At 58.1% G+C, this 7,338-nt stretch overlaps 1 pseudogene; it reads right to left on the bottom strand.

Moving 5' to 3' along the window:
- Positions 1–336: 336 nt before the first annotated feature.
- Positions 337–5,573, bottom strand: LOC136293050 (maestro heat-like repeat-containing protein family member 7; annotated as a pseudogene).
- Positions 5,574–7,338: the final 1,765 nt, after the last annotated feature.

Raw genomic sequence — 7,338 nt, 5'->3', positions numbered from 1 at the left:
CTCAGCAATCCAGCCAGGAACACACGGGCAGAAGGACAGAGATGGCAGCTCCTGGCTGGCCTAAGGGGTTGTGGCCATCTCCAGGCACTGGTCTTGCACAGATCCCCGCAGCTCCGGCCCCTGCCCACCCGCTCTGTCGGCAGTGCAAAGGCTTCAGCAGAACCACCGAAGGCCAAGGGGCTTCTGGCCATTTTCCCTGCAAGATTGCACACCTGGGCAGCTTGCTGAGCACAAGCACCCTGTTCCCCCTCTTCCCCTACGCCCTGCAGACCCTGAGCAGCAAAAGAAAGATCCTGGACCTCTGTGCATGACAACAGCAACTTTGTATTTCCATGCTGCGATGAGCCCTGCAGGCTCAGGTGGCCTGAGCAGACAGAGCTCCTGGGATTAGTCGTTTATAGACTTCCATAGAGGAGGCTTCCTACTCCCCACCCTTCTGCAAGTAGTCTTGCACCTTCTGGCTCCTGAAGAATACGGAGCTCTCTGTGCAGCTCTTAAAAGTTGCAGGCTTTGAAGTGCCAAGCTCGAGATGGCAGGGCTGATGTCATCAGTCAGGTCTTGAAGGGCTGAAACAGAGAGGAATAGAGCCACGGTCAGATCCCGGAGCTGTGGGGACCCGAGGAGAGCCCCCTGCCAGGGCCATGCCAGCCCGCTCTTGCCATGGCCGGGAGGGAGCAGGGGCCAGGGGATCAGCCCGAAGCTGCTGGACACGAATCCCCCACGCGTCCCTGAATTCTCGGTGTGCTCTGCCCGCGCCACCCCTCGCTTGCACAGGGAGCAGAGCCCTCCGCAGCCGGGCCAGGGCTTGCGGCCAGCCCCGCGGCCAGCCCGCTGCCCTCACTCACCTCTGCCGATCGGCTCGAGCTCTTCCGGCTGCCCCCTCGGGCTCCGCCCTGCGATCCCCGGGAACACAGAGCCTGCCATGGACTCTGACCCACATCCTGCTGTGGCAGAACAGGGAGGGAGCCCGGGCTCGTGGCTCAGCGATAAACCCCATGGCCGCCTCTCGCAGGGACTCCTGTGGGTTCTGCAGGTGCTCGGCCGCTCGGCTCCTGTCGTCTGCCAGCTGGAGAGAGCGGCAGGAGGGAAGGGTTGGCGCGGGCTCAGCCCCTGGGCCGGGCTCTGGCCGCGCCCAGCCCCGGCCTCCCCTGCCCGCACGGCCCTGAGGCGCGGCCAGCAGCCGCTGGTGCCGGGCTCTGGAGGGGGCAGAGGGCCGGCTGCTGCCCGGGGAGCCGCGGTGCCGCCCCGTGCCCGCAGCCCCGCTGGGCCGGGACTCCACGGGCACCCGGCTCGGGGCCGCAGGAGCCTGGAGAAGAGCCCGCGGGGCCCGGTGAAGGGAGCGGCGCGTGGGGCGCAGGCTGGAGCCCCTGGGTGCGGCACCGGGCAGGGGCCACGGCTGCCAGCCCCGCACACTGAGTGCTGCAGTCAGGGGGATTCTCCAGGCTGAGGCTGAGGCTTGCAGGCCGCCCTTACCAGGTGCTCGCCAAACCTCCATGGTTGCTCCTTCTTCACCAGCTGCTTCAGATGCCTCCTCTTCAGGAACTTGGCTGCGCAAAGCAGTGTTTTCTGGGAGGCCTGGAGAGCAGCAGAGACGTGTCGATGGCCCCAGAGTCCAGGGCACGGGACCCCCAGCCCTGTGCCAGGCCTGGAGAAGGCTGCAGCCTGTGAGGCACCAGGGGAGGAGGCAGCCGAGTCCCCTCCCAGGGGGACACAGCAGCAGCCCACGAGTCCTCACCTCTGCCACACGCTGGTTCTCGTCATGGCAGTGGAAGAACAGTGGGAGGAGGCTCTTGCTCGCATGTTTCTTCAGGGGCTTTTTTCCTTTGTCCGTTACCAGCTCCATCACCTCTCGGAAGAGGCGAATGGAGAGCAGCTGTACATTGCTGCTGTCCTACTGGGAAGGAAGAGGAAAAGAACCAGCAATGGTTTCTCCAGGCCCACCTGGGCACAGGCCTGAAAATCCACAGTGAAAATCCTGCACCAAGTGTCCAGGCAGCAGCCAGTGGCCGTGGCTGGGGGCACAGAGCCTTACGTGGTCAAAGAGTGGCTGGAGCACCTCAACCAGCTGCAGGGCTGTGGGGCTGGATATTAGGGTGGCTCTGTCCTGGAGCTCATTCAGAAATACAGAGAGGATCAATGCGACCACCTCTCCGTCTGCATCCTGAAGTAGGCCCATGAGGCTCTGTGTCAGACTCTGGATACCTTCAGCCTGTGCAGGACACAATTCTGCACTGTGAAACCGTGAATTGTAGAATCGTAGCATATCCTGAGTTAGAAGGCACTCCCAAGGATCATCCAGTCCAACCCCTGGCTCTGTACAGAAACCCTGATAATCCCAGCCTGTGCCTGAAAGTATTGTCCAAATACATTTTGAGTTCTGGCAGCCTTGGGGCTGTGACTATTCCCTGGGGAGCCTGGTCAGTGCCCCAGTACCCTCTGGGGGAAGAACCTCTGGCTAATATCCAACTTAAACCTCTCCTGACACAGCTCCAGCTGTTCCCATGCGTACTGTCACTGATCACCAGAGACCAGAGATTGGAGCTGCCCTTCCACTTCCCTTGCAAGGAAGCTGCAGATCACAATGAGGTCTCCCCTCAGTCTCCTTCAGGCAGAACAAGTCAAGTGCCCTCAAACACTCCTATGGCTTCCCCTCTAGATCCTTCACTATTTTCATATCTTCCTTTGGACAATGTCTAATAGTTTCATGGGTTTTTTACAGTATGGTGCCCAAAATTCCACACAGTACTTGAGGAGAGGCCATGCCAGCCCAGAGCGGAGCAGGACATTCCTGTCCTTTGCCCAGCTGGTGATGCTGTGCCTGATGCATCCCAGACATCCCTCCTGGCTGCCAGGGCACTGTTGACTCATACTTGCCATCACAGGATCCCCACAGGTCCCTTTCCACAGCACAGCTCTCCAGTCTCTCATTCCTTGCTCTAGACACATAGCCAGGCTGCCCATGGCAGTTGCAGTGTCTGACACCTGCCCTTGTTGAACTTCATATGGTTGGTGATTGCTCAGCCCTCGAATTTTTCTCTGCAGGGCCTCTGCCCTTGAGGGAGTCAACAGCTCCTCCCAACATAGTATCATCAGCAAACTTATTTAGTATTTCTTCAAGTGCTGTGTCCTAGTCCTTTATGAATGGTTGCACCACCTTTGCCACTCTGGTGCTGCAACCCTACCCTGCTCCCGTGGGGGCCAGAGGCCAAAGGCCTGTCCCAAAGTACTTGGGCAGCTGAACTGGGAGGCAGGAGAGCTGGGAGCAGCTGTCTCGGTGCCCAAAGCCCAGCCCAACCCAGCCCAAGTGACTGCGTTGCCCGGCCCCACGCTGCCGCACGGCTTCAGCTGCTGCCCCCTTCTCACCATCAAGGGATCCTTGCTGAGAACCACAAGGTGCCAGGCGGTGCTTTTCCGTCGATTTGCTCTGTAGGTACCTTGAAAGATCTCCAGGGCACTGTCACTGCATTCCCTCATGTCATGGCACTCCAGGACCTGAAAGGCACAGGGCAGTGACAGGGGACCCGGCCAGCAGCAGCCTGGATCCGCACAGGGCCGGGCCTAGGCATCAACAGCAGCACAGGGCACGGGCACCGTGGCAGGCAGCTGTGGCTACAAGAGGCCAGAGGGCTGGGAGGCAGCTCAGCGAGGCAGCGCTGGCCTTCAGGCTCACCTCTACAAGGAACACCAGGGCAGGCAGATCCCAGCGTGGTTTCTGTGTGCTGAGCAGCCCCAGCAGGCGGAGTGCAATGCAGGAACACTAGGGATTTGAGGTATCGTGCATCTCCCTGGAACGCAGAAAAAGGCACCAAGATCCTGAGCCAGCAGGGGCAAACCTGTCCCAGGACTGACTCACACACTTCTTGTCTTTCCCCACCACCATCCTGCAAGGGAACCTGGGCCCTTTGGGAGGTGGCTGCTCTTGGGCACCCTCCTGCCCCAGCCTTTTCCAGTCTCCTTGGCCGTCCCTCACTAACAAGGCCCTCTGGCCCACAACTATAGGGACTGTCTGGGGTACCCCGAGCACAGGGCACAAATGCCAGAGGCAGTGGGGAGAAGGGGGTCTCACCTGGCCAGCAGACCCACAGCATAGTGGTGGGTGTCAGCACAGAGCAGCGTGTCCCAGCCACGCTTGCGCTCCATTGCCACCAGTAAATCCCGACACTGTAGATGGCAGAACAGTGCCCTCACAGTCTGCACTGCGAACCTGTGTGCAGAGCAAAGCCCAAGTTACGCTGGGAGCACTGGCTCCTTCCATGGGGACATAGGAGAAATGGGATCGAGCACCTGTTGATGCTGGTGGGAAGGCTGTGTTGCTCCTGGCATTTCTTCCAGAAGGTATTGACCTCCTCTGGAGTATCCAAAGTGTTGACAAAAACTTGGAAGAGCAGAGCCACAAGGAGGTGGGGGGAATATTCCATAAATGGTGCTGGGCACCAGGGCAGGCGGAGAATCTCCCAAACCACCCTGGTTGCCTGCAAAGGACAAAGCACCCCGAGACAGCGCTCAGTGCCGAGGTGTTCATGTGGCAGGGCCCCAGCATGGCAGGGAGAGTCCAGGGGAGACACAGGGGGAGCACCGGGCCTGGTGCCCCTTGGATGAGCCCCCTAGGCCAAGTTTCGTCCCAGCACCTGAGGCAGGGAGATGCAGTGGGGGAAGGAGGATGGAGAGCTGCTGGAGAGGCAGCCTTGGGGTGAGAAACGGCCAGTTCCAGAAACTCACAGCCACGGCAAAGACTCTTGTTTTGCTCCCATCTGAGGTGGACGCTGTGCAGTGACCAGTCCTCCAGTACGCAGAGCAGTGTTGGCAGCACCTTGCCCACTACCATTCCTGATGAGGCTATGTTTCTCCACATTATTGTAGCAGCTCTGTGGGACCAGAGCTCTGTGTCAGGGGGGTCTCAGCCACAGCACCAGGCCTGGGCAGCTGTGGGGGGCCCAGATGACAGAGCCCTGGTGCCCTGAGGGGTAGGGAGTGACCATTGGCAGCAGGCTGGGTGGCTTACATGCCATGGCTGGGAAACAGAGGGCCTGGTGGCTCCTGGCATACTCCACCTGTCTGTCAGACTCCACTGGACTGGCTGTACAGGGTGATGAGCCCTAAAGTCCAGTGAGCCCTGAGGCCACAAGGAAGGTGGCTCCCGTGCCTGTCACATGATGGAGCACAGCAGAGGAGGGTGACCGCGACATCCGTGGGGTGTGCCTCAGTCAGCCTCAGGATGTCCATTAACATCTTCTCATCTGGAGGTGCATTGAATACAAGTCTCTGGTGCATGTTCCTCACAAAGTCCAGCACCTGGAGGAGGCACAGGGAGAGCTGGAGAGCTGCCAGATCAGCAATTTCTTCAGCTTCCTCTGAGAAGTGCTTCCTTTCCCACCACACTTTAATGGCTTCAAAGGCTGAGGGGAGACCCGGCTTGAGGAGCCACACAGTTCCTGAGGGGAATCCAGCCCTGGCCACAGGCTGCTTACTTCATTTGGATGGGAAACAACTCTCTCCACAAAAAGCTCCAGGTTGGGAGCAGAAGCCTTTGTGTTTGCCATACTCTGAGTGGGTGTGATGTCTGTGTTGGCCATGTAGTCAGTGTGATGTCAGGGTTTGCATCCTCCTTCTTCTCCAGACCATGCTGCAAGGTCTCGCCCTTCTCCCACTGAGATCTGTCCCTAAGGGCATGAAAAAAAAAAAAATTAAAGCCTGGGGACAACAAGGAACAAGGTGACTGCACAGGACCTCCCTGTAGCAGCACCCTGTCCCTTTGCTTCCTCTGGACATTGTGGCCACCAGCAGCTGTATTGTGATGTGTTACAAAGGGGCCTGTGGACACAGGGCCATATTTCTTCCCACATTGCCCACCAGCACAAAGGGCCCTTGCACACAGTGCCAAGCACCCCGGGGCCTCCCCCAGCCCAGCCAACCTGCCCTGCTGTGGGGCAGCTCTGAAGGAGCTCTACAGGAATAAAAGACACACTGATGTCTCCTGACCCCACTGGGACACACGACTGGCACAGATAGTTCTTACCCTCCATAACCATTGAGAGCCCCAAAATCAGAGTGTTCTGCCTTAACAGATTCCAAAGGGTGATGATCCTGCACCAAACAATGAAAAGGATCTACTGCCACTGAGGTTGCCCACAGGCCAACCCATCTTTGGTGTTGTGCCTATGACCTAGGCAGATCTAGTGTTGGTTATTACTGCCTGCTTGTTTGCCTTTGTTGTTGATTGATACATCTCTTTGTCTCTTTCTCCTGTAGGATGAGATGCCTGTATGGAGGTTGCAGTCTGACCCTTTGGGACAAAAAGAAAACCCTGAAGGAGAAGAGGAGACTGAGGGGAGACCTCAAGAGGTCTGCATCCTCTCCTCATGAGGAGCAGTGGAGGGACAGCTCCCATCTCTGCTCTCTGTAACCAGTGACAACACCCAAGTGAATGCCTGGGGCTGTGCCAGAAGAGGTTGAGGCTGGAGATCAGGAAAAGGTTCTTGCCCCAGAGGGTGCTGGGGCACTGAACAGGCTCCCCAGGGAATGGGCACAGCCCCAGGCTGACAGAGCTCCAGTAGTGTTTGGACCATGCTCTCAGGCACAGGATGGGATTGTTGGAGTGTCTGTGTAGGACCATCTTCAAAGTGACACATCCCCACAATCCACATTCCTTTGGATGAACATGATCTCTCCATCAATAAACTCATGTTCAGGGCCACTGCCTCTCCAGGAACAGACCCTGGCTTTTCGGTCTTATTCAAATTCACAGAAAGTTTTGCTATGAATATTTTTCCTCGCCTTTTAAATCACGAACGGGCACTTTCTGGTGTGCCTCAGTGCTGGCTCCAGGTGAGCACAGACGACACTACAGGTGCAGCTCATCAGTGCACGGGCAGCAGGGTAATGATCTCACCATGTGTTCTGCCGGGTAAATCTCCTATTTTACAGCTTAGGCTGATTTTCAAACAAGCGGGGCATCCTCCGGATCCAGTCCTGACTCCAGACTCTGCAAACGTGGTTGTCTGTGTGAGCATCCCTGGGAAGCTTGTCCTTGGAACCGGCCACAAACATTCTCGCAGCCATCTGTGTCCTGCCCATGTGTTGGAAGATCGGCAGAGGGCAGGGCAATCCCACTGAAGGATGGATGAGGACAATTCCCAGGATCCGGTATCCCACTGCAGTGCCGTGGGTGGCACATACGATGGAGAGGAGGCCAGAGCGATCAGTCAGCCTCCTCCCCGGGGAGAGTGCAGCCAGATGGCAGGGTCCCTGGCAGAAAATAGACAGGGTGCCAGCGAAAGTGCTCTTGGAGGTGCCAGAGTTCCTTGCCTCGGCATCCTTTGGGAGACAGGGAGCAAGCTG

The sequence above is a fragment of the Chamaea fasciata genome, unplaced genomic scaffold, assembly GCF_029207755.1.
Source record: "Chamaea fasciata isolate MVZ Bird 193981 ecotype frontalis unplaced genomic scaffold, bChaFas1.0.hap1 SCAF_8, whole genome shotgun sequence".
NCBI lineage: Eukaryota > Metazoa > Chordata > Aves > Passeriformes > Sylviidae > Chamaea > Chamaea fasciata.
Note: the sequence above shows the minus strand (reverse complement) of the source record. Positions and strands in the feature narration are given on the sequence as shown.